Source organism: Arvicanthis niloticus, chromosome 18 (assembly GCF_011762505.2).
Source record: "Arvicanthis niloticus isolate mArvNil1 chromosome 18, mArvNil1.pat.X, whole genome shotgun sequence".
Taxonomy (NCBI): domain Eukaryota; kingdom Metazoa; phylum Chordata; class Mammalia; order Rodentia; family Muridae; genus Arvicanthis; species Arvicanthis niloticus.
In genome coordinates, this window is record NC_047675.1 from 49,826,295 (window position 1) to 49,852,862 (window position 26,568).

Genomic DNA, 26,568 nt, shown 5'->3' on the forward strand with positions numbered 1-26,568 from the left:
TGTGTGTTTCATATGCTGAGCAAGTACTTGACCAATGGTTCACATCTTAGAGACACCAGCTTTGTCTCTAATAAGCATGTCACATGAAGAAAACAGGTGGCCTGGTGCCACCCCCCTAAATTATTTTGTTCCTCTGGAGACAATGCATTTGCCTCTTTGGAACAGACACAGAAGTTTCCTTGCCAGCTCTCAGGTGTGGGCCCCAGCTCTGGACTCTCCAACTTCTACCGACTTTGTGCAGTCACCTAAATGACTTTCCTGACAAAGCCTGTTATCTTCCTGAGAGAAGTTCTGGAGCTGGCTGCTGGGTTAATGAGGTTATGTATGCATGGCTCACACAAAGAGGGTTCTTTACGTGCAGATATTAACCTTCTGTGTTTCCTCAGGTGGGGAAGCTCACGTACTGATGATTGCTATTTCGTTCTTTTTATTTTCCTACAATGGACATATTTTATAAAAATGTGCACAGTGCAGATACGTTAAATATTAATAAGGAGGAAATTATTAGACAAGGCGCGGCGCAGTGGGAACAGGGCCTGGGGAGGAAACAATGGGACAAAGACGTGGAGGACGAGTCGGATCTCCGCTTTCAGGTAACATCATTTCGTTCCATTGTGTTTCCGCATTAGGAGGTTGGCTGACAACGGCGGAGATAATTATAACAATTTGGGGCTCTTCTTTCGTGTGGTGTAGCTTCATTATTCTTTGTGCATTGTGTATCCCCTGACATCGTGCTACGGAAATCCTGATGGATGTGTCTTTAATTTTAGCTGTAACATACACTGGGCCCCAACACATCATTTTCAAATTGTCAGTATAGGCTGAAACGAAAGCTTTCTACCCAACTCCACTGCAAGTCACACAGTACTGTGGTGGTTGTAAGAAGGACCCATCTGTTGGGACCATGAGGAACAACACGACTCCACGAGACACAGTTTCTCCTGCTGTTTCGGCTCATCCTGCCGTACCTATGTGCCTCTGGGTGTTGTCTCTCCTTGCAGCTGAGAGTCATTGCCTCTAGTGCTCATGTGTCTCCAGCAGCTTGGAGTTAGAAGTGCCACATGTGACAGGAAGGGATGGTGACGGAAGCTGTGATAGTGCAAGATAGGTAGACAGCCCCAAGTTAGAAGTTCCCAGCATGCAGCACTCTAGAGGAAGAGGAGAGCTGTTCCAGGGGACAGATAGTCCCTGGTCCTCTAAGCAGACACATTGAAGTGCTCCCAGATACACTGCAGTGCTCACATACTCATTGAAGTGCTCCCAGACACACTGCAGTGCTCACAGACACATTGCAGTGCTCTCAGACACATTGCAGTGCTCCCAGACACATTGCAGTGCTCACAGACACACTGCAATGCTCCCAGACACATTGCAGTGCTCACAGACACATTGTGTGCTACCACTCATTGAAGTGCTCCCAGACACATTGTAGTGCTCCACTAGTCTCTTCCCTGGGAACTCTCTGGAAAAACTGCAGAGTGTACTGTGTCAAGGTGATGAGCAGTTCGCTGCTTTGTTACGCCTCCTCTCTTTCTGCCTGTTGGTCTCTTTCTCCTCACATGCCTATTTTCTTTCCATTTACACAATCTCTCCTGTGTTAGAGTCTAGTGGGTTTGTTTACATGGATATGCATGTGCTGTGAAAGGATTGAAGCTTTGCACCATTGGGTAACAGGCACGCGGAACCCTGAGATGCTTCTCTTTAAAAAATCACATCCTCACTTCCTCGCGGGACGTGCTCGCATTCCACAGCAGAATAAGTCACAGTCACTCAATGTCTACTTAACTTCATCCTCAAGAAATCCCCCCAGGGCCTCAGGAAATAAGGACAGTGGCTTTCATCACAGGTTCCAGGACTTGGGGGCAGTGAATGGTCAAGGCTGGCTTGCTGGATGTCACCCCTGGTTGCCATGGGGATGAGGTCAGGAAGAACAGGCTTGGGTGAGGGTAACCCTGTGTGGCTACCCATGGCAGGCGCTCCTTACAGAGAGCCTCTGGCCCAGCCATGCTCAGCTCGGCAGTGAGAACAACTGCATTGCTGTAGGAATCTCTGGGAGGAATGGGAAGGCCCTCCCCACTCACTCCTTTAACACCCACTTAAACAAGTGAGAGAAAACTGGTTATTGATCTAGAACTTGCCATTTCTTCAGGTGCCATTGACATGCCGGATGTAGGATGCTGGAATGCCTTGTCCCTCCAAAGTCCCCATCCAAACAGCCTTGCCTTCTGGGGCTGGGCCCAGACAGTAACCTATAACTATGTTAACTTTAAACCTTACAGGCTCCTCACTCTGCTCAGTGATAGTTCTGAGTGTGTTAGAGACCTCCCTAAAGAGCATCAAGTTGAATCAAAGTCCACAGGACAAGGACAGTACAGACTGGCTCTGGAGCTCCTGTCTACCGCTGTGGAACAGCCCTGGGAATGGCTCCTGACTGCTCAGCACATGTGGAAGAGAGACCTTAGGCCTGGGTCAGAGGCCTGGGCTGCTCCCCCAGCTCTGCTACAGCCAATGACCTCGAGTTATCTCGTCTTGGGGGCGTGATCAAGGGGAGCAGTGTGTAAGAAATGTCCTAACCTGACAGTCTAAAAAGCTGCTGGTAGTGCCTTATCATTCTGGGAAAAGTCTTCCATCTTTGTTTTTGTCCCAGAAGTGGCGATTTTAGTGACATTGGAAGAAAACATCTTTAGTTAATTCTAAGTGGCAAAAAGAGAAAATAATATTCTCCTCCTATTTAAAAAAAAAAAAAAAAAAGAAAATCCCAGCTAACCTCATTTGGCTCCCCATGCTGGAATGATAGGCGTGGACCACCAACCAGACTGGGCTTTTACTTAGGTGACGGGTATTGAACACTGGTCCTTGTGCTTGCAAGGCAAGTGCTTTACCAACTGAACCATCTTCCCTTCCTAATCCAGTGGTTCTCTTGACTCTATTTGAAACTCACCTGGCACAGGAGTGGTTGGTAGAGCACCAAGGGCTCCAAATGCAACAAACAGGGCTTGAGGAAGCCTCTGTGACCCTGGAGGTACTGTATCAACACAAACACCAGTCTCACCCCCTCGTGTACAGAATGAGGGACCTGTGACACTGATTCCTACGTTGAGACACACCTGCTTCCTTCCCTGGTGTCTACTCAAGTTCCATGCAAACCACTCCTTTTCCTTTTAAAAGAGCCATTTGTCTTAAGTGTTAAATGTGATTGAGCAGACATATGATTGCTTTGCTGGCAAACGTGGCAGAAGAGTGGGATTCCTTGTTGCATTCATGCTGCCAGACAATGCCAGCAACTCATGGTGACCGTGGGACCCTGGTATGGCCTAAGGGGTGTACAATGACTCTTAGTTTTTATGTATCAGAAAGAACTCTGTGACCTGAGGCTCTGATATAAATATGTAGTTAAAAAAACATTTTGCATCTTTGACAGAAGATGCCAACAAATAGGTGTTCTGGGCTTCTCAGCCACCCCCCATGTCCCTTTCATGACTGTCTCAGGTGTTACCCTGGCAGAACCAAGCCATTAATTATGGCACTGGAGCTTCGGGTGACTGAGTATATAATTTTGAGCTGTTAAGTGGCATTCCACGGAAAATTCACCGTGAGCTGGGAACGATGTGTTCCTGGAGACTGTGGGCACAGCTTCTGATGCGTGAGGCACAGCGGCGTTGGATGCCAGCTGTCAGCATTGAGTGTCTGAGTTAGAATTCATCCTGTGTTCCTGGCTAGGCATCTGGGCAGTTGGCTGGTAACAACGCTGTGGCTATAGGGGAGTCTGGGGTCTTCAACAGAACAGGGCAGAAGGGTGTCCTACCCATCCTTGAACAAGTCTTGGAGATAAGAAGCAACTGGTCCAGGGAAGGGGATCCAGGTTTCGCATCTCCCACAGCGAGGGTAGAGCTGAAGACAAGGCAGTCGGATCCATCGACCCAAAGCAAAGGGGTGAAGCAAGCCTCTGGCTCATGTGTGACAGAGGAGAGATTTAGAGGCCAGCAGCAACATTCTCAAGGTCACCCAGCTCCACTACCATTAGATCCTACCAAGTGACAGGGTCCTATAAATAGCTGCCAGGGTGACATTGTCAGAGGCACCATGCTCCTCAGAAACTCCGTGGAGGACAGCGGAGAGCCCTGGAAGGCACATTTGCATTCTGGGCAGGAATAAAATGTTCGCTATGGAAAACAAAGATTTTATGCACTCGTACAGATTATCCTATAAATAAAGTTTACATCTACCTTCCCGGGGGTCCAGCCCCCCAGCTCCGTAGGCACCCCATCTGCCTGTTGCTTATTAACAGTGCTGGGAACCAGCTGCTGCTCCCCTGAAATATCGCTCTTGTCAGTCTCGGCCCTGGCGCAGGGCACAGGGAGCAGGGTGCAGGCTCCTTACTGAGAAATGATGGCTGCCTATTAGTGCGCCGCTAAGGAGCTAATGCTGGCTCCGCAGCCTCCCTGAAGTGTTTCTCGGAAATTAGATTTCAGGAGAACAAAATCGCAGAAAGGCTTGGAGGCTGCAGGGGGCGGGGATCCCTCTTTGTTTCTCATTTGCCCAGTAATTAATTTCTTCCCGGGTGCAATTTGAAGGAAGAGATTGTGTTCATTAATTTATCGTCCACCTGCTCCTAGGATTGTTTTGATCGCTTTTCAACAGGAGACTCTGAGTCCAGAAGGGAAGCTTAATGCTGTCCCGAGAGCTGGCAACGGAGTCTGATGAGCTGTGCTTCAACCGTGACTTCATCTCACAAACACAAAAGACCATGGTCGGGCAGCGTAGTCGGTCCCCGGGGACTCTGTTGGGGCGCCCACCTTTGCTGATGTCTTGCTTGCCTCCTTCCCTGTTGCTAAGGTGGCTGGCTCATAAGTCTCCTATACCTGGGATGTGTCTGTGGTGGCTGGAGAAATGCACTCACAGAAATATAGCAAATCAGATTACCTGAAGCAAATGCAGAGGGCTTGAACCGCTTCCCCCATCAGTGAAGCTCCACTGGCACCTCCTTTCCAACCATTTGTTATTTTTTATTTAGGCACAGGAATTACAGCTTGGTAGTGTTCAGAAAATTATATTTAACCCTCATTTAGATTCAATCCGAATCAATTTAATGAAACGTGAATAGCTCTCTGGGTTTACTGAAGGAAAGGAGAGAAATCTAAACCAGGAAGAAATGCACCTGCTGGTTTTCTGGGCCAAGTGGATGTCGCACTAGGCTACCACTGGAGTGTAGCATCGTTTCCCTCCACATTTCAAACATTTCAAACCCCAGGAAAGCAGGCCTGGGGCTTGGGAGACCCCAGTATCCTGCTGTTCGGTTCTTTGTTTTGTAAGAATCTGAAGGCCAGGCACAGTGCCAGTCTTGGAGACTCCATGGCAAGCAGATGGTAATCTTCCCCTCCTGCAGACTCTGGTCCAGTGGGACAGGCTGACCTTGACCAAGTTATCACAACAGATATGGAGTTACAAGTGTGAGCCAGAGGAAGCTCTCTACTCAGGAGGATAAGAGGGCTTTACTGAGCAAAACCCAGACAGATGGACAGCAGGAACTGGAGGTGGGAAGCAGGAATACCCTTCAGGTGCAAGTGGCATGCATGAAAGGCCCTGGGGCAAGCTAGACAGACTGTGACATCCAGGCCAACACTGAGATTGAGACTGGATGAGCAGGCCATTAAAACCTGAAGAGAGCTGCTTTTGGAGGCTCAGCCTACATTCACCACCTGGTGTTGTGGAGTATTTGCCAGAGAAGACACTCAGACATGGGTTTAAGCCAATAGAAGATCTTGATTAGCCGGCCAGCAGCTACACTGGGTGTTCAGGATCTCAGTGTGGCACCAAGCCTTTCTTAGGATGAGCTTTTAAGCACAAAAGCCATATTCTGGGTTGACACATTTCAGTTAACAGTTAGCCAGAAGAACTAAAGAAGCCAATAGCTGAGGTTAGTACATCCAGAGACTTTCCCAGAACTATAGACTTTGATGGATTAGGCGTTAGTTCTAGTTTTGGCAGATGGTGCTGACTACATGCTGAGTTTTACAGCCTGGGTGGTACTTCTATCATGGAGTCAGTTGTGCTAAGGTAAAGACTGGGGCCCTGTTTCACTACGAGGCTGAGGCAGGAGGATTGCTGAGAGTTCCAGGCCCATTTTGGGCCTCAGAGCAAGTTCAATACTACCCTGGGATGTAATGTAAGGATCTGTTTCAAAAGTAAACAAAACAATAACCGAACGAGCAAACAGCAGCAGCCGCCACCGCCACCGCCACCCAAATCCAAGGAAGCGGATGGTAAAGTAGAGTAGGGTCTGAGTCAGGCCAAGGGTTCAGTATAGTTCTGACCTCTCTGACCTTTTATTGTCCAGAACCAGGCTGCCTGGCTCTAACCTTGGGTACCAGAGCCTTAGTGTCCCACATGTAAGATGTGGGTGGTACCTACATCTTTAGAGGACTTTGGGGAAGAGTAATGACCCGACCTGACCTGTGGAAAGCATGTCAGACAGTCCACAGTAGACAGCACCGATCTCCATTGTCCTTCGTGTCACTTGGTGTTTAATGAGACCAGCCCTCGGCAGGTTGTCTTACAGTGGTAACCCTCAGTGAGTTATTTCTAAGCTTGCTGATGTTCTGAGTTTCTGGGAATCTTTCCTGAGATCTCCATGGCAACTCTCGCCCTGCACAATCTCCATCATGGGGTGCAAGGCTCAGCATCATTTGATGGGGAGGAAGGATCCAGAGGAGAAGCATGAGCAGAGGGTGTGGGAGCCCCCAGGAAGGGAGAGAAGGAGACTGAGCGTGCCCAGACTGCCAGATCAGGGCAAGTGGAGCTGAGGGATGGCGCTCTCTGGGAGGGCAATCACTGGCAATATCTCACAGGGGAGGATGGACTTGCTGCTGGGGTAGGTGACTTACAAATTCAGAGGAAATGCCACTCCTCAGGAGTTTGAGCCACACTCACAGGAAGTGTGCCATGAGAACACATGGAAACTGGAGGAATAAATCCACCTGTGTTGGTTCCTAAGTTTCGTCTTGATGCTCCAGGTCATGGGACAACGAGCCTACCCAGATGGGCCTTGCCTTGCAGACAGCCTCATCAGAGTAGCTCTGGACCCAGGATAGAGGGAAAGGATGGAAATGCATGTAACAAGCCAGCAACTACTGGGTTGAGCTGGGGGTGGGGTGTGGGGTGGGGCTGAAACACAGGCATCTGTGGGAATGAGGCGGGCAACAGGATGCTTGGAACCAGTGAGGAGAGAAGAAACAGGAGACAAACAGATTGGGGTTCCCACTCCCAAAGAGTCAGAGCTGTCCAGGGCTCTGCAGAATGGCCACTTGCCTATCTTCACGATGTCCCCCTTAAGACAAAACAACCAAAGATATGCCTGAACCAAGGGGAGGGTAGAAGTCAGTGTACTTGGTGGGAGCAGGGAGGTGCCGTTCCTATAGGTCTGTCTACTGACACTTGGGGCTCTTGTTCTGTGGTTCCTTGAACTGTGGTATTAGGCAAAGGGCATCCCTGTGGGCAGGATAGAGCACACAGAGAGGCTGTTCAGAGGACACTGGGTACAGCAAGTAGAGCCTGCTGCCACTCTTCTCTGTCACATGTACTTCTGCAATGTGTCCGCACACACTGTGCCTTCTTCCCAGGCCAGGCTACACAGGCCATCTGTCTTGCCTTGACTTCATGTCCTGTCCCTGCTTTGCTTCACTGGTTGAGAACTCCTAAGTTATTTTACCCCAGGACAATTTCTCCTGTGTTCATTCATCACAGGGCTACACAAGTCAGCCCATGGGGAAAAAAAGTCATATGCCCATTTTTCAGAAGGCCAAAGGGAGGACGGGAAAGGTCCCACATGCTCCTGACTGGTGACACAGGATGGTCTACCTTGACCACAAAAAAGCTTAAGTAAGCTGGAGAACAGGGAGTGGGGGTGGAGTGGAGGGAAGCTTCTCCAGGCTGTCACTCACTGGGGGACTGGGGAGGGCTTCTCCTAGGCTTCATTGCTTAGTTCTTTCTACATAGCTGTGACTAACTTCCTTTTTAGTTGAGTATTTCAGCCAACACACAGAAGTCTGGTTCCAAGCTTAAGAGGCTTTGCCTGGTAGCTCCAGCCGTAGCTTGGTTCCTGCCTTGAAGGTTCTTTGATTTTGAAATGAAGGACAAGCCTCCAGGTTCAAGGTGGCAGGGGAAGGAGTAAGAAATAAAACCCCACCTCTCAAGTCTCACCCATCTCAAACACATTCTAATTAACTCTGTCAGAAAAATAATTGGCCTCGATCGAGTGGATCTGATTGAGGATCTAAATAACCTCACTGAGCACTGTTTAGACTCTAGCTCCTGCCGCAGTTATTATGTGGCCTGCATGTTAATTACATGTAAGTGGGGGGGAAAATGACACCCAGGCGTGTCCACGCGACGCCAGCTCTCTTAATCTCCTCATAAAGTGGTGCATGGGGAGCCTCTAGAATGTTCGCTTTGCACGGGCAGTTTCTCAGAAGCTCATTTGAAGGCGATTTTTGGAACCCACATTGTTTCCCTGTGGTTGGTGTCAACTCCCCCAGTCAGAGCAGCATTAACAGTGGCATGTCTAAACACAGCTAGAGGGAGGAGGTCTGCAGACCCAGTCACACAGCCTGAGGGAGGAGGTCTGCAGACCCAGTCACACAGCCTGAGGGAGGAGGTCTGCAGACCCAGTCACACAGCCTGAGGGAAGAGGTCTGCAGACCCAGTCACACAGCCTGAGGGAGGAGGTCTGCAGACCCAGTCGGTCATGGATCTGTGTGATGGCTGTTGCTTAGTTTAGGAGAGAGGGGAAAGAGGAAGGACTCTTTGGAGACAGACTCTGTTGAAGTTTGAATACAGAATGTCCTCTACATTCACTTCATACCCAGCTGGTGACCCTCTTTTGAGAGGTGGATCCCTTAGGAAGTAAGGTCTAGCTAGAAGAAATGGGTCGCAGAAGAAGAGTCGTGAGATTTTATAGTCTGGGGGCCACTTCTAGTCCACTCTTTGCTTCCTGGTCCATGGAGATCTGAGGAGTCCCAGCTATATGCATCCCTTATGATGATGGACTGTAACTGCTTAGACTTGGAGCCAAACAAACCCTTTCTCCTCTGGTTGCTTCTATCAAGTGTTTTGTCATAGCAATGAAAAAAAAAAAAAAAAAACCCCAACAACAAACTAATGTAGATGCCTGTAGAAACAGCTAGATGACGCTCTGGCTGAGGATGACGAAAGGTCTTTCTTGAACTGTTTAGCAGGGGAAGCTCAGAGTGTGAGCACCACAGTCAGCCTTTGTCATGGCTGGTGACTGAGGAAGACCACACAGGCAAATGTGTGAAGAGAGAGAAGGGGTCAGACGATGGAGCTGAATCCAGGGTGGAAAATGGCGGTCGTGTTCAGCCAAGAGCTGGCTCAAGCGCTCTGGAGAATTCCAAAGCCAAGGAACTCAGGGAGAATCGAGCCTTTAGGGCAGTGGAGACACTGGAAGGGAGGGCTGAGAGGTCATAAGGACTACCCCGTGGTCTGTGGATTAAGAAGCCAAGGTAGCTTCCTTATAAGGTCTTCCTTTCTGTTCGTTTTCAGCAGCAGCTTGCTCCAGTGACCCTGTCCTGATCTTTTCCCGCTTCCTTCACTTCCTGGGGCCCTGTGAGTTCTATCTATGTCATGCCCCAGCCTCCACAGCAGTCTCTCCCCATGGCTCTACTTGATCCAGAAGACAAGAGTTACACAGCCTGGGGAGTGAGGTGGGCTCTGGGGGCAATATGTTTTGGAGAAGGCACAAAGCTGGAAAAGCATGTGTACACCACGGGAGATGTGCAAAGTCCCTGGCCATTGAAGAGTTAGCTCATGGCCCAAAGAAGCTGCCACCAAAGAATGGCTGCGATGTCTACCTACCTTGCTGAGGATACCAGCCCTTTCAGAAGAGGAAGCAGAAGCATTTTCAAGGACTAAGGGTTTCTCACTAGAATTTGTTTCATCAGGGGAGCAGGCAGTGGGAAACTATTGGGTCACCAGTTTGTTCCCAGAGTCAGACATGTTCTCTCATTGCAGAAGGTCCTCTCTGCATCTTCCAGCCTGTGTAGGAACAGTTGACCTGAGGCTGACCATGTCCTGACACTGCCAGGAGGAAATATGATGCTATGGAAGAAGACCACACCATGGGGAGCCTCCATGTGCCTGTGAAACTTCCATACCAACACCCAGCATGCAATTTTTAAAAATGACATAACTCAAGTAGATACCAACATGTTTTTTTGTTTTTGTCTTTTTGAGACAGGGTTTCTCTGTATAGCCTTGGCTGTCCTGAAACTCACTCTGTAGACCAGAAATCCGCCTGCTTCTGCCTCCCAAGTGCTGGGATTAAAGGCGTGTGCCACCACTGCCCGGCACCAACATTTTTTTTTTTTAAAAACCAAACCAAAACAAAACAAAGCTACCAATATAGAAGCAGACCTAAAAGTGACCAGTGAATGAACTCATGTAGCATGGCCTTCGGACTGTGTTTAGTATATGGAAGAAAATTTAAGTTTGGAACTTTTCTTGAATGTGTATGAGTGCTCTGTTTGCATGTATGACTGCATGACAGAAGATGGCATCAGACAGAAGAGGGCATCGGATCCCATGACAGATAGTCACAAGCCACCATGTGAGTGCTGGGAATTGAACTCAGGACCTCTAAAGAAAAGCAGTCAGTGCTTTGAACCACTGAGCCATCTCTCTGGTCCTCAAGTGTGGGATTTTAACAGAGAGTTAGCTCTTGCTTTTAAAAAGAAAGTAGGCACACAGAAGTTCTAGAACTGAGAAGCAGTAATGAAAATCAATTACTTTAAGGGAACTTGAGTTTCAAAAAGGCTTAGTGAACCAGAAATAGGTCCCTAGATTTTAAATATTCATTATTTATTTATTTACTTACTTTGTATGTGTGTTTTGTGTGTGGAGGTTAAATTTTCTCCTTTTTCATGTGAATTCTGGGGTTCAAATTCAGGTCATCAGACTTGAGGGCAAGAGCCTTTCCTACCGAGCCTTCTTGCCTCCCTGGGTCCTTGAATTTCTCCAAAGATGCCAAAGTAAATAATTCACAAAGTCTTTTGACATTTTTTTCAAAGAATCTGAAAACTTAGCTCACAACATACACAAAAATGGCTTAAAAATATAGACCTAGGTAGGAAGCTAAAACTGTCAAATTTCTACAAACACTAAAACAAACAACAACAAACAACAATCCAACAACATGGCATAGTTGTTATGACTTTGAGCCAAAGTGACTCTAAAAGTGTGAGCATTAAAGGGGAAAAAGGTAGGTTGAACTTCATCAAAAATATAACATTTGACTTTCCAAAAATAATGTCCCCCACCCCAAATGCAACTTACTGTTTTGCTACATTATTTTGAACTGGGGTTTTAAATATATATATATTTTTTAAGTTGTGGTTGGTTGAATTTGCTGGTGGGAAATCTGCTGACACAGAGTACTGTGCCTCAAAAAAATTGGCTTAGAAAATTCTTTTAATAAATAAGATAAAGAGAGGTCCAAGTCTAGACAACTCTATGACAAACTGCATCAAATCCTCAGGAAGAGGATGCTTACGGCTCCAGCCAGAAACCGTGCTGCAGCACAGGAAAGGGTAGACCTCTCAAACACTTTTCTCAGACCAATGTAAACTTGGTGCCCAAACCATAAAATTAGGAAGTTTATAGGCCAGTCTAATCTCATTTACGTATTGTATGACAACTCCAAATAAAATATAAGAGACAAAACCAGCAATATAGAAATGATGAAACATTATGATCAACTTGGGGTTATTCTAAGAACCCAAGATTAGTTTAACATTTGAAAATCAGCCGGTATAATTCATGCTAGTGACAGTCAAGAAAAACTACAGTCTTTCTCAATGGATACAGAAAAGCACATAGTAATAGTCCATTTATCAATGTATCATTTATCAGTGTTTTCTTTTCCTTATCGAAATCTTACAGCAAGCCAGGCATGATGGCAAACACCTGTAACTGCAGCAATGAGGAGCTGGAGCAGAAAGAGTGCTATGATATGTATGTATGTATGTATATAGATATGATATATAGAGTGTACATATATTATATATAACATATTATTTATAAAATGTTTTATATAATATATATTATATCATGTTATACAATGTATTATATATTTATTATATTGATATATATTATGTTATATATATATGTTATGATATATATGTTACTACATTATATAATATATTAATATACTATGTATTGTAGTATATAATATTACATATAATCATAATATGTTATAATATAAAAATTATATATAGTATTTTACATATAACATATTCATATATGTAATAGTTAAGTGAGTAAATGCCTACCTAGGTAAGGACTCTAGCCAGGCATGCTGCAGCCAGCTCCACTCTCTCTGATCTTCAGAGAGCCTCTTCCAGGGACTTCTCACTATATCCAAGGCCTGCGGATCTCACAAGACAGGTGAAATACTGGCTTCTTCCTCCCAGGTTGACGTAGGATCTATGTCTTCACCATTTATATTAACTATTTCACCTGTGGCCTAATCCAACACTTTAAGTTTCAAGGTTTGAAAGGCAAAAAAGATACCTACTTCTTTTTTTTTTCTTAACAAATAATATGATTGCGTATGTAGACAAGTGGTTTAAGTTTACAGCTTATTGCCATAAATTGTCAGTTATCAGATAAAGACAGAAAATACAACCAGGCTTACAGTCCCACAGCAGAAATAAACAGAATAAATTTTACAAGTAGATGCTGAGAGCAGCTGTATAAAACCAGAAAGGAAACAAGTCTAATGACATATTTAGTTCAGGGCATGAAATACTATTGAGAAAAACAAAAGCAGACTTAAATAAGTGGGAAGTGTACAGTGACCATGGGCTGAGAATATGAGGAGAAAAAGGCAAAGTTGAAAGGAAAACTCGGCAATGATATTACTTTTTGATAATAGGGTTGAAGTTGATTGGAAGATTTAATAAAGTTCTAGTCAGAGTCCCTGGAGATCCCTACAGGTGTGCATTCATGTGAAAAATCAATAAATTGACTCTAAAATCCACAGGGAAATACAATTTCCAGGTATCCAAGGAAACACAATGCCAAGACTGGCCTCATAAGATGCCATGACTTCTTACTAAGCCAGGATGTGACATTAGGACAAGAATAGGCTGGTGGGAGAGAGTGGTATCAGTTAGGGTCATTAGTCATTACTTGCTGCAGAGAGAAGGGAGAATGACCGATTTCAGTATACAATGTTCATTATCTATGCAAATGATGAGACGTGGAGTGTAGCTCTCCCTCCTACCAAACACAAAGCAGATCCCTAATGATTATAGATCAGAGCAAGGACGCTTGAAACAGGGTTGCTCCTTTCCTGCACACCAGACTTTCACTGCGAGCCCTCTAAAACCACGAGTCAAAAAAAAAAATCTTCCATCTTTTAAGCAATTTTCTAGAATGTTTCTGGCCATGGCTACACAAAGTAATAAACATGGGCGAGATACACAAAGTCAAGAGAAATGAGAGGCTGGATGTTAAAGAGAGAGAGAGGAGGACAGTCAGAGGCAGGAAAGGATGTTTGCAGCAAGACCCGGATCATCCTCAAGGACCAAGAGCATGAGAAGAGCTCAGGACTCTAGCCAGGCACATTGCAGCCAGCTCCATTCTCCCTGAGCTTTCTTCCAGGAACTTCTCACCATACCCAAGGGGCCACGGACCTCACTAGGCAGTAAATACTTCGTAAGCAAGCAAAGGAAGCTTGAGCTTAGAGAGCTAAATTTATCGTTCCTGTTGAAGAGGCTGTGCCACTCCACAAAGCTCAAGTGCTAACCACTGAAGTCACACATCACAGATGGCATGTAGAAGCGAGTCACGGTCACCTCCTTGAGTTGTCACCTAAGAAGTGTTTTGAACAAAAGGGAACTCATACGGGGAGAGCATCAAAGTCCAGGAATTCTCGCAGGGGCCACCGTAGAAAGCAGGAACTGAATATTAATGCAGCATACCTAGGACAATTCCCAGGGAATCTACTCTTTTCTCCATCCTGCTTTCTCCTAGTTTCCTTCTCCTTGACAAAATATTTTTTTCTCTTTAAATTTCAATGTTTATTTCCTCCCCCCATTTTGTGCTTATCACCTATATTGATTGCTTTTGCATACTTGTGCCTAAAATACCCTAAAGAACAATTTAAATGGAGGTAAATTTTATCTTGATCAATATTTCAGAGAGTGCAGACCATGGTCACTTGGGCCCATGCACTGGGTGGAACATCATGGTAACAGTGAGTGGAAGAGAAAGCTGTTCACAGCATGGTGGACAGGAAGCAGAGAGAAGCCCACAGCATGACGGTCAGGAAGTAGAGTGGAGGAGCTCACAGCATGGCGGGCAGGAAGTGGAGTGGAGAAGCTCACAGCATGGCAGACAGGAAGTAGAGGGGAGGAGCTCACAGCATGGCGGGCAGGAAGTGGAGTGGAGGAGCTCACAGCATGGCAGACAGGAAGCGGAGTGGAGGAGTGGTCAACATGGCAGAAGGATGCAGAATGAAACAGATCCCTGCAGACAAGAAATGGGAGGAGCAGCTCACAATATGGCAGTCACAAACAGATCAGTTCACAACGTTGCATGCAAGAAACAGGACAGCACACATAATAGTAGACAGGAAGCAGAATGGAGCCGTAATAAGAAGGGTCTAGAGTAAACTAGGTAAAACCCTCAAGGAATGCCATCAGTGACCAACTTCCTCTAATCAGGGCCCTTCTTCCACAAGTCCACCACCTCCTAAGGACCTGTTCAAATCTTGGATCCATCAATGGATGCAATCATTCATTAGGTCAGACCTCTGGAAAACCCTCGCAGGAACACCCAACTTACTAATCTCTTAGTTGTCTGTCAATCGAATTAACTATCAAGACTAACCCCACGCGTCCTGACCCTGTGTCTGTGGTTCTTGTTCTTTGAAGTGATCAGTTTCTAAGTTCTAGTCTCCTTCCCATCTCTATCTGACTCTCACGTTGTTTAGACACTTCTCCAGTCATTAATTCTCCTCGAGCTCTCACTGGTAATTTCTTTTGTGGCTCTTCCATCTTTCCCACCTCCCATTCCCACTCACCGTCTTAGGGCCTGGAGTAACCAGGAGGCGTCCACAGAACCAACATCCACCCTGTTCCCACTTTTGTAGCCACGTTAGCTCATAAAATCACCCTTAAATCTGCCTTGATCCCTCTGACAGACACATGTTAGTAAGAGTACAGGGTTCAGGTACCTATGAGTGGAACGACATCATAAAACCGTCTAGGAAGCAAATATCACACATCCCCGAGACACATGTTGTCCTTGTAAACAATCAGTGACATTTCATAGCTGTTAGATTTTGTGTACAGTAAGAACCTGGGCTCACACAGGCATATTGGTTACTGAACCATTATATCCTGGTGACATCTCAAAGCAGAACCAAGATAAAAAAAAAAAAAAAAAGAAAGAAAGAAAAAACAAGAAACTGCACATTCAATGTGGCTTAGACCCCTTGCCCAAGGCAGACAAACTATCATCTGCATCTTTCTATCTCCAGAGTCCAGATCATAATGTAAGTTACTTTTTTCCACAAAAATACTCCTCTCTCTCTCTCTCTCTCTCTCTCTCTCTCTCTCTTTCTCTCTCTCTCTCTCTCTTTCTCTCTCTCTCTCTCTCGCTCTCTCTCTTTCTCTCTCTCTCTCATTGATAGAGAAAATAGCACAGATTCAATTTAAGGATGGCTCATTAAAACAATTTTAAAAATCACTTAAGCAATTAGCTGAGGAGAGATCTTTTGAGTTAACGGCATGCCTGAACAATTTATGAGCCGGCTGAGTCTTGATTAAATTAATCAATCAGGAGTTAACTATTTTAGCTGCCAGCTTCACCCTGGATGACTGCTCTTGGGTGAAATCACCGGTGGTTTGCTCTGATAGTCAGAAGGGAAGCAGGACTCAGTCAGAGCCATGCCCTGCTGCAGGTTGGAACAAGTCATGGTTCTTAAGGAGGGGCTCAGAGAATTCTGAGAGAAATCGAAAGAAATAGCCTCAGGGAGAAATAGGCCCAGGGTAGGCAACGTGAGCAGAAATGGAGCAGAAATGATGGGTTGGAGAGGACACCGTGACGGCAATGGGAGAGGGAGGGCGGCTACAGCAATGGCTGCCACGTTGATGACCACTGAGGACCAAGCACTGGGCACTCTCCACGTGCTATAGCCATCAAAGATCTCAGCTGTCCCGAAAAACAGCTAATATGTCATTCTGCCGGAGGCACCACATTTCCCAGAGTGCTGAGTGCCCCTCAAGCCCGTATTGAAGGCATAACTGTCTATGTCATCTCTCTGGCAATTACAGCCCCCACGAGCCCAGTGGCTTTTACCAACGGGAAGGAGGGCTGACTTGGGAATTGGAGAATCTGTGTAGGGTGGAAGAGCTGGAAATAGGAAGTCTGACTATAGCCACAGATGACCGATCCGAGACAGGCTTCTGGAACAACTGCAGTGAGCACTTTCAAGCTCTGCACCTGCTTCTAGACCTTTCTGTTTCTCTGGTTTAGGCAAGTCACTTACCTTGCTTGAGCCCCAGTCTACCCCACAAGAGTCTGTGCACTGTCCTGGGTCAGGTGATCAGATGTAGGGCAGGAAGAGCCCAGTTGTAATGGTCTCTCAGCCAAAGGTGGGCTTGTTGCTATACTAGGGTGACGATCTTAACTGTGCTCCTTCAAGGTCATAGGTCAGAATCCTAACCCTAATACCTCAGAATGGAACTCTATTTGGAAACAGGCCTTTGAAGGCTGTTCTGGTTTCTTTTTCTGTTGTTGTGATAAAACATTAACTTAGGGGGGAGAGGATTTATTTAGCTTACACTTCCAGGTCACAGTCCATCCTTAAGGGAATCAAACACTTCCGGGTCACAGTTCGTCATTAGGGGAATCAAGACAGGACCTCAAGCTGTGTCTTGAAACAGAAACCATGGAGAAATACTGCTTATTAGCTCTCACTGGCTCATGGTTAGCTAGCTTTTTTCTACAGCCTGGGACCACATGCCTAGGGATGGCACCACCTGCAGTGGGCTGGGCTCATCCTATACATCCTATGTCAGTTAAGACAACAAGACAATCCTTTACAGATGTGTACAGACCAACTTGATAAAGACAGTCACCCAGTTAAGAACTCTTTTTTAGATCATTTTTAGGATGCAACAGGGATATTATTAACTAATATTAACGAGGATGAAGACAATAAGAATGTAAAATGGCTTTTCACTGTTGCGATGTTTATATATGTTTGGCACATGAAGTGGTACTATTTGGAGGTATGGGCTTGTTGGAGTATGTGTGGCCCTGTTGGAATAGGTGTGTCACTGTGGGCATGGGCTTTAAGAACCTAGTTCTAGCTGTCTGGAAGTGAGTCTTCCACTAGCATCCACTAGATGTAAAACTCTCAGCTCCTCCTGCACCATACCCTCCTGGATGCTGCCATGTTCCTGCCTTATGATAATGGACTGAACCTGTAAGCCAGCCCTGATTAAATGTTGTCCTTTATAAGACTTGTACTGGTCATGGTGTCTGCTCACAGCAGTAAAACCCTAACTAAGACAGAAATGGTCCTAGTGTTTTTCTCTCACTCTACTCAAGTCACACACCGATGACTAATCTCCGTGTATTGGAGTGGACCTTGGAGTCACGAGAGCTTTACTGTCATCAATGGGGTTCATAGCCATGTATCAGAGGCTCAATGGAGATTAAGTCTGCTGTTCTTACACACATGAATGTAACTACCCCTGACATCAGACTATCAGTCTGTTAGATTATTGAAACAGGTTCTTGTACTAGGCTGCAGGGAGAAAGCACCACCATGAACCAAAGAGTGAGTCCTGACCAGATAGTGAATCTACCTACACCCTGACCTTGGCCTTCCAGCCTCTTATACTTCAGAAACATTTATCTGCTATTTCTAGTTTTGTTACAGACACCAGAAGAGAGTGAAACAGGGCTCTAAGCAAGTCTGATTCAGATACTTACAAAAAGTAAAAAAAAAAAAAAAAAAAAAAAAAAAAAAAAAAAAAAAATCAGGACATAAATTTCTAGAGGAAGATGATGAGTTGCCCAGGGTGAAGACAACTGTGCAAGGAAATCTAACCTGACTAAGCCTTAACTTTTGATCCCTGGTCTCTCAGTCTATGAGAAGCTTATCAGTGCTTTGTTATGGGAGAGTTCGAAAACATAAAAATAGCAGAAGGTAACATGGACATTTCTTGTCTCTGGTCTTTCTTCCTTCCTTCCTTCCTTCCTTTCTTTCTTTCTTTCTTTCTTTCTTTCTTTCTTTCCTTCTTTCTTTTTGGTCTTCCTTTCTGTGGTAAACTCCACCAGAAGGGATGCCACTCTCAGGTCAAGGTTTCCCAGCAAACTACAAATAGCTGAAAGTTCAGCACAGGTGCTTGGAGCTTTATAACACAGACATGGGTCAGGAGAGCGCTTGACTCTAATATCACAGATGGACCAAGTAATCTCCCCCTGCATGAAGTCACTTTATCCTAACTAGTACAGACACCCTCCTTCTGACCACATTCCAGGATCCACAGGTCCTCCTGCCCCCCAGCCTTGTATCTACAAGTCCCCAATAAACAGCATCCCCTGTAATGTGCTTGCCTCTGTCTTTGGCCTCACAGCAACGTGGGACAAGTCCTCACATATGGACTGGATTACTCTGGAATACAAGGATATGCCTAGAGCAGCTTCCCGTACCCTCATGGTGTCTCCACCACAGGATATAGGTTCCAAGAAGGAACAGCCTGCTAGTGTCGTGAGCTATTCTAGTGCCTGGACCACTGAGAGCATCATCCCACTGGGTAACAGTCGGTAGTTAACTAACCTCTTCACAGTGTTCAGAGAAATAAGTTTAAAACAGGAGCTTCCCTCCCATCCAGTGAGAATCTGGCTTCTATGTCGTTTCTGTTTCTAGAAGTGAGGTTTCCATCTTTTCTATTCTGTGGAATGTTTCTTTTGCATGCTCTCTCTCCAGACACATCAGCGTGTTTTTGATACTTGACTCCATTCATCTCTTTCTAAAAATGAGTTGTGTGGGTCCAGGAAATTCCCACAGAGATCATCCTGAATCGTCTCCCCAACTGGAAGTGCAGAGTTGCACCTCTTACCTCCCAAAGGCTGATGGACGCTGTCCATCACGATGAGGGTTGAGAAGGACAAGGTCCAGGTGATTGCCTATCTTGTACCTGGAAATTTCTTCTTTGGATAAAAATATAAGTGTGTCCATAGCAGTATGAGAAGTTATATTTTTAAATGTATTATTAATGCTTTCTGTGGTGACACCTTTAATCTCAGAACTCCAGAAGCAGAGACAGATGAATCTCTGTGAGGCAGTAGGCCTTGGGCACCTCATGTTTACCTAACAGCATCCTGACTGCACTGGGAGGCCTCATTCAAAGCCTGGCCCAAGCTATGCAGGGCAGTCGTGTGGAGTAGGCATGCCCTATGCTGTTTGCATACTGTCAAAGTCACCTGAAGACAGCTCTTAGGATGCATCCTGCTGTGGCACTTGTGACTGCAGAGCACGTGTGGAACCTTTAGAAATGTTCTGAAACCCTTCAAAGGACAGGCATGAAGAGGACAGGACATTTCTACCGGCAAATGACCAGGAGGCCCAGAGATCACCTTGATGCTTCTCTGCTCATGAGCGAGCTTAAAACCTGTTCCAGGTGCAGCCAGCGCTCTCGTCAGCCTGGATCTGCAGTGATTTTACTCTAGATCCCAGCAAGGTCGGACTTGACTCACTCAATGCTTTGGTTCAAAAAAAAAAATTCAGAAGGCAAAGGAGCAGAGGAGAATCTTGGCTGCAGTGATGGGTGAATATTTTATTTATGGGGCCCTGTTCCCCCAAGGTACAATGGCTGAAACACAATAAAATACATGTTATGAATACCAAAATAGCAATTTAAACAGGCCACCCTGTAAAGCTATGAGAGAGATGGATGGTGCAGGTGGGGACGGGGTTATTTATAAATGTGGGTAGACACCGGAGCAAATAGCTTCTCAGTGTGTTTGTGTCCTGCACACTGTGTGCAGGTGTGCATGCAAAGGGGTGTGCACATGCATGTTTAGGAAGAGAGAGACACCAGCCCGGTCTTAGACCCAGCCCCGTGTCTGAGGTGGAGACATGACCTTGTGCATATCAAACTAGCAAGGCAATACCGACTTAGGAGTAACATCCCCGCTAAGAAGTCAGCAGAAACTACATTTGGCTCTGGTTTTGGTTCATGAATACTGAGTAATTAGATTTTTAGGCTGTAGTATTCTGCCAGTCAAATAACAATCAGCATCAAAGATTTTAAGTATCAGGATAGTCTATAAAATGCGATGTTTCTGGGCTGGAAGATAGCTCAGCAGCTAGGACTGTGTCCTGCCCTGTGTGTGTGTGTCTGTTCCCTGCAAGAACAGGAGCACTTCCCAGCCCCCAGCTCATACCACCTGTCACTCCAGCTCCAGGGGAACCTGACAACCTTTTGTGGGCTCTTCAGGAAACTACACAGACACGCGGCATACACATAGAGATGCTAACACACATATTAAGAAAGAAAGAAAAAGAAAAAAAAAAAAAAAGCTCACCTGCAGAGTCATTGCCCAGCTCCATCTACAGGGTACCACAGCCTGGAGCTGCGGGCCCCACATACTTTTGGGGGGTCATACCCTAATGACCTCTCCACTTCCCTGGGTAGTCTCCGAGTCACCCAGCGTTGATTTTGTATGAAACCAGTTCTTTGAGTGAAGCTGTCTTTCTCTGCTGTGAGACGGTCACCTCTGCTGTGAGATGGTCACTCCACTGCAGTGGATTTTCTTTTGTCTTTGGGTGACTTAAATTTCCATCTAAATTTTCTTGTGTTGCTCCCCAGGTTTTGTTTTATGGTGGGCTTGCCCTTCTGCCAAGTCTCATCTTTTCTGAGACAGAAATAGCCACTTCAGGCCATCAGCTGCTGGGCTTTTCGATGGTCATGCTTGGCTGGATGGGCCTGAAAGTGAGCACTGCCATCCCACAGTGGCAGATGAGCTCGTACACGGGCAACATCATAGCCCAGGCCAGGGGAAGGGCTCTGAGCAGAGTGTGCTTGCCCTACCGGCAGCCTACAGGATGCTCCAGCCCTAATGGTGGTATCCCTGGTGTTGGGCTTCCTGGCTGTTTGTTACCATGATGGGCATGAAGTACATGCTCTCTGGGGGAGGTGATAAAGTGAAGAAGGCCCATTTAGTGGAGACTGGAGGCACCTTTTTCATGGTGGTAGGTCTTGCTGCCTTGGTAGCATTCTCCTGGATTGGTCATGGGGTTGTACCAGACTTTTATAACCCTCTGATCCCCATGAATGTCAAGGATGAGTTTGGTCCTGCCATTTATATCGGCTGGGTCTTCTCTGGTCATTCTGGGAGGTCTGCTGCTCCTTTGCTCCTGACCTGGCATTGAAAGCACCCCACTCCTACCCTAAACCTACATCTGCCAAGGAATATCTGTGAGTCGGGGTGCTCAGGCTGTAGGCAGGGTGTGGGCCAAAGGGTCTGCCCTGTCACTCCATCCCTGAACACCATGTAGAGTTCTCAGGGGGAGTGAGGGGGTGTGAGGAGAGTGTGTTCTTTGTGCACTAACAAAAATTAATCTTTTAAAATGTAATGATTGGAAGCTGATATGGATACAAAATCTTTCTCTATTGGCCAACACTGATCCTATACTAAAAACATAGTTAACCAATGCGTTCAATAATGATACGGAATTTTTGTAAGTAAATCCTCTAGATTTGGGAAAGAATTTTTTTTTCATCTAAATCACATATAAATCTTTAATCCTGAGAATCAGTGCATGCAACACATATTCTCTCTCTCTCTCTCTCTCTCTCTCTCTCTCTCTCTCTCTCTCTCTGTCTTTCACACACACACACACACACTCACAGACACACACACATCTTCTTTTAGAACTTTTAGCACTTCTAGGGAGTTGAATGTATTCAAAGACTTGCAAATAAGGAAATAACAAATTTATCTCTCCACCAAGTGAGGAAACATGAAATAAAACGTAAAGAACTGCACACAAGCCGAGGGCAGTGTGCAAGCATTCGTCTCGAAGCTCTGCTAAGTGGGCTTTGGGATGTTCTGAATCTTGGTATAACACTCTAAATTTAGCCAATGTTATTTTACCAGAATAGTGTAAGATTGAGAAAGGTTATGCTTTTTGTAACATCTAAATTTGGCAAAACACTTTTAAACACACAGTAGAGGTAACTTACTTGGCAACTTTTGTCTTTAAAGAATCTGTTGAAGAAAGACACTTTGAACAGGCAGTCCCCGTGTGGATATTTAAGCTGAAATGTTTCTAAACTCTGCGGCAGAGCCAGTCCTCCATGTGGCACAATGCAATCTGAGTCACCCTGTACCCAGGAACTGTGTAGGGAAGATTTTCTTATGTGACCCAGTATAAAACATGCAGTTGACATGTGGGCCCTGGGTTCAATTCCTTGCATAAGAAATAAATAAATGTCTAGAGAAGAAATACCACAGATGTCAGTCAGGAAGCAGAGAGAGACAGACTCTGGTGCTCATCTTACTTTCTCCTTTTTAGCAAATCTGGGATCTCAGCCCGAGAATGGTGCTCCCCACAGTTAGGGTGGGTCATCCCTCCTCAGTTAACCTAAACTGGAGACTCCTGTGCATACATGTCCAGCATAGTATCTCCTAGGTGATTTTAAGTCATGCCAGTGATTTAATAAAGACTGAGCATCATAGCAGCTGGGGGACATGGTTCAGTGGGAAAGAGTGCTTGCATGCTTTAGAGCATGCAAATCTGAACTCAAATCTCCAGCATCAGTGTAAGAAGCTTGGCCGGGCTGTATGCATCTATAAACCCATCCAGCACTGGGAAGCAGAGACAGGCAGATCCTGAGAGCTTGCTGGCCAGCCAGCTTTGCCCAGATGGCAGGCTTCCAACATAGCACAAGATCCTGTCCAAGGGAATACAGTGAAAAGCAGTACAGGGAGACATACAGTGCTCTGGCTTCCACATGCTCACATGTGTGTGACACACACACATACACACATCAACCACATATCCCAATTACTTAAAACCAATTTTAATAATTGTGATGTACTTGCACAATCATATGCACTCAGCAGGTATGTGGTAATGTGTCCTTTTATTGCTCCCTCTTTCCTCATGGGCACTTCCACTCTTGGTCTCTGACATGCTCTGACATGCTCTGACATGCTCTGACATGCTGAGCTCTCTGCCAGCTCTGCCTTCTGCACATGAGCAGTTTACTGCCGTAGGTCAGGGCAAGCCCAGTCAGACTCATGGTATAGAATGCTCAACTTTATTCATGTACCCCTACCGTGCCCCCTTAAAGCTTTCTGGGAATCTCATGGGAGTTAACAGTTCATCATTCGTTCATTCATTCATTTATTCATTCATCACATTCGCACATGCATATGAAAAGGGTGCTAGGGAAACTGAGGCAGAGAGAGCCCCATGCTTGAGAAACTCAGGTAACTTACAGCACCTACAGGCAGAGCAGGGCAGCTCACACTGGCACTTTCTCTTCTGCCCACCTCATCCTGCTGGCTGCTTCCTCTTGTTCCCTGCAGGGCTGTGCCTCTGTCCATTGATGCCTCTTCTAAGACAATACAGTGTCAACTCCAGATGCTGAGAAGCTGGTGTGTCCACCAGGGTTCACCTTATCTACCTGTGCCTTTGGTGGTGACACTTCTCCCAACCTAGAGTGTTGATTGAAGTACAGAAGAATGGCAGACACGCTTCTCCCTGCAGGGTGGATTTGCTGGCTGCTCTGGGCACATCCTAAACAAAACCTCACTTTCTTCATCTAAGCATGCAGCACTGTCTCCGACCTTGCCACCCATAACGCTGCACCAGCCAGAGCTCTTCTACCTAAACTGATGGTTCTGTCTTCACCGAAGGCCTGAAGCGCTGTTTCCTGAGCCCGCTTTGGTTCTGTAGCCTCTTCCCAGAAGGCCACTGCTCTGCTATTTCATGCTAGTCAGTATCATCGCGGGAAACATGCAAAATCTTGCAGAGCTAGCCACTAAAAATGTAAATTAAATGCATCTTTAAAAATCTGTGTTAGGAATTTTAAGAGAATGAGAAGGAAATGGGAAGAGATAGACTACAGGCTAACCAGACCCAACACGGACTCTGGTTATTCTACCAGAAGAGATGTACAGACAGGGCTGGCAAGCAGTGTGTGTGTGTGTGTGTGTGTGTGTGTGTGTGTGTGTGTGTGTGTGTGTGCTGTGATTTCATGCTCAGAGAAACCGCACCCTGTGGCCCTCACATGCCCTCTACCCCATGAGAAGGAGCAGTGAGTGATAATGTGTGTGCACCCCGCCTTGCAGGTACAGCCCTATGTGTGCACTGACCTGCACTTCCCTTTCTGTAATTCCCAGAGCTTCAGAGCAGCCTCAGGCCAGGCTGGGGCCTTCTGTTCTGATGCACTGATTCCCTACGCGGCACATAAACAGCTGGACCAGCAGCTGAGACAACAACCCCAACCTAAATACAATCCCAAGTGCAAACGCAACCCAAGTCCAATTGTGGTCCTGAACTCAAGCCCAAACTCAAGCTCAAGCACACTGGCAAGCTACAGTGGGAGGCTGCCCCACGCTCCGCAGCGCCCCACGCTCCGCAGCGCCCCACGCTCCGCAGTGCCCCACGCTCTGCAGCACCCCACACTCTGCAGCACCCCACGCTCCACAGCGCCCCACGCCCCGCAGCGCCCCATGATCTACTGCTTCATTCCATTTCTTTCATGTTCCCTGACTGAAAGTTATTTTAAAAAATCCCCTCTGATTTTATTGATCAACTTCTTAAATGTCACTAGTGCTATGCCTGGCTGGTCTCTAAGCATGTATCCCCTGTTAAGAGCAATGTTGAATAGCCAGTGTTTTAAACTCCTGTGAAAGGAAATCGAGGCAGAGTTTAAAAGCTGTACCCAAGGGCAAACAGTGGTTACATGGAGGAGCCAGGGTGTGTTTCAGGCGGTCTGACTTTTCAGTTCTCAGCCACAGTGCCTGTGTGTGTGAGGAGACAGACGTCACCAAATAGAAGGTCAATGCCAATAGACGGCTCCAGGATCTCCAGGAGAGTGTAATAAATGATCAAATTATAGCCACAGCAGAGACGGCGTGTACCACTTTGTATCATAGGATGCTCTGAAAAAGTGAAGATGGAACACGTGCTTTACAGAGCATGACCAGAAGATACCTTGGCCCAGGGGTCTCAGAAAGCAAGACAGGAAAGTTTTGGCATAAGCTACAAAGTGAAAAAGAGAAGAGACAGAAGGATCTGGACAAAAAAAGGAGGATCTGCTTTGTACATACAAGAAAGAGATGCATGGTTAATCTTCATGGTCAACCTGGCAGGATGTACAGTCACCATGGAAACACGTCTCTGGGTATATCTGTGAGGGGTTTCCAGAGACTGACAGGGGATGACAATGTGAGTGTGGGGGGTGCCACCCTATGCTCTAAGAGCCTGGACTGAATAAAAAAGAGAAGGCGGAGTCAGGGAGATGGCTCAGTAGGGAGAAGCATGCAAGCCCGGTGACCTCAGTTCAATCCCTGGAACCCGTACAGCGGTGAAGGAGAGAACCAGCTCTGCCAAGTTACGCTCTGACCTCCACACATGTGCCATGGTCATGTGCCTGCATACACACACACTACAGCAATGAGAGAGAGAGAGAGAGAGAGAGAGAGAGAGAGAGAGAGAGAGAGAGAGAGAGACGCCATCATTGTGTGCTTCCTTAGTGCAGATGCAACATGACACACTGCCTCGTGATCTTGTCTTCCTTGCTGTGCTGGACTGTCTCTTAAAATTGGGAGTCAACATAAATCCTTTATTCTTTAAGGTGTTTTTGTCTGGTGTTTTGTCACAGCAGCAGCAGCAGCAACGACAACAACAAACACACAGCTTTAAAACCATTTGCTTTGGTCTGGAAGCGACATACTCTGGGCTCTGTGTGCATGAGTGAGTCCACAGCTGCAAAGCCCTTTTGTCAGTTGCAGTCCTGAACATGGAGTTGGGCTGCACCATTCTCACGGGAGTGTGCCGTCTGCCTGTTCTCACACCCGGTGGATGACACTAGGAGACAAATTTGGGCTCAGCCATCATTCACAAGGACAGACTGGTTGTTTTCACCGCTTCCCCAGGAATCTTTCATGGCTCCAGTCGCTCACTCCTCACAGTCTGCCTCACTGTAACAGCCAAGCCATTTTATTTTACAATAAAGTCTTAAATTAATTAATTGTATGTATGTCTGTGTGTGCACGAGGGTGTGTGTGTGTGTGTGTCTGTGTGTCTGTGTGTGTGTGTGTGTGTGTTGCAAGTGCCATGGCATTATAGGACAACTTTCAGGAGTTGATTCTTGACTTCTGCCTTGTTGAGTCAGGGTCTCTCTTGTTTCTGCTGCTGTGTGCGGCAGGCTCACGGTCTCCACCTTTTGTCTCACAGTGGGAGCTGGGATTGCAGATGCGGACCTGCACTTGAGTTTTTAGCATGGAATT

General features: G+C 46.3%; 1 pseudogene; it reads left to right on the top strand.

Moving 5' to 3' along the window:
• The first annotated feature begins 440 nt into the window (after positions 1 to 440).
• On the top strand, positions 441 to 21,522 carry LOC117722992 (claudin-7 pseudogene; annotated as a pseudogene).
• The last annotated feature ends 5,046 nt before the right edge of the window (positions 21,523 to 26,568 follow it).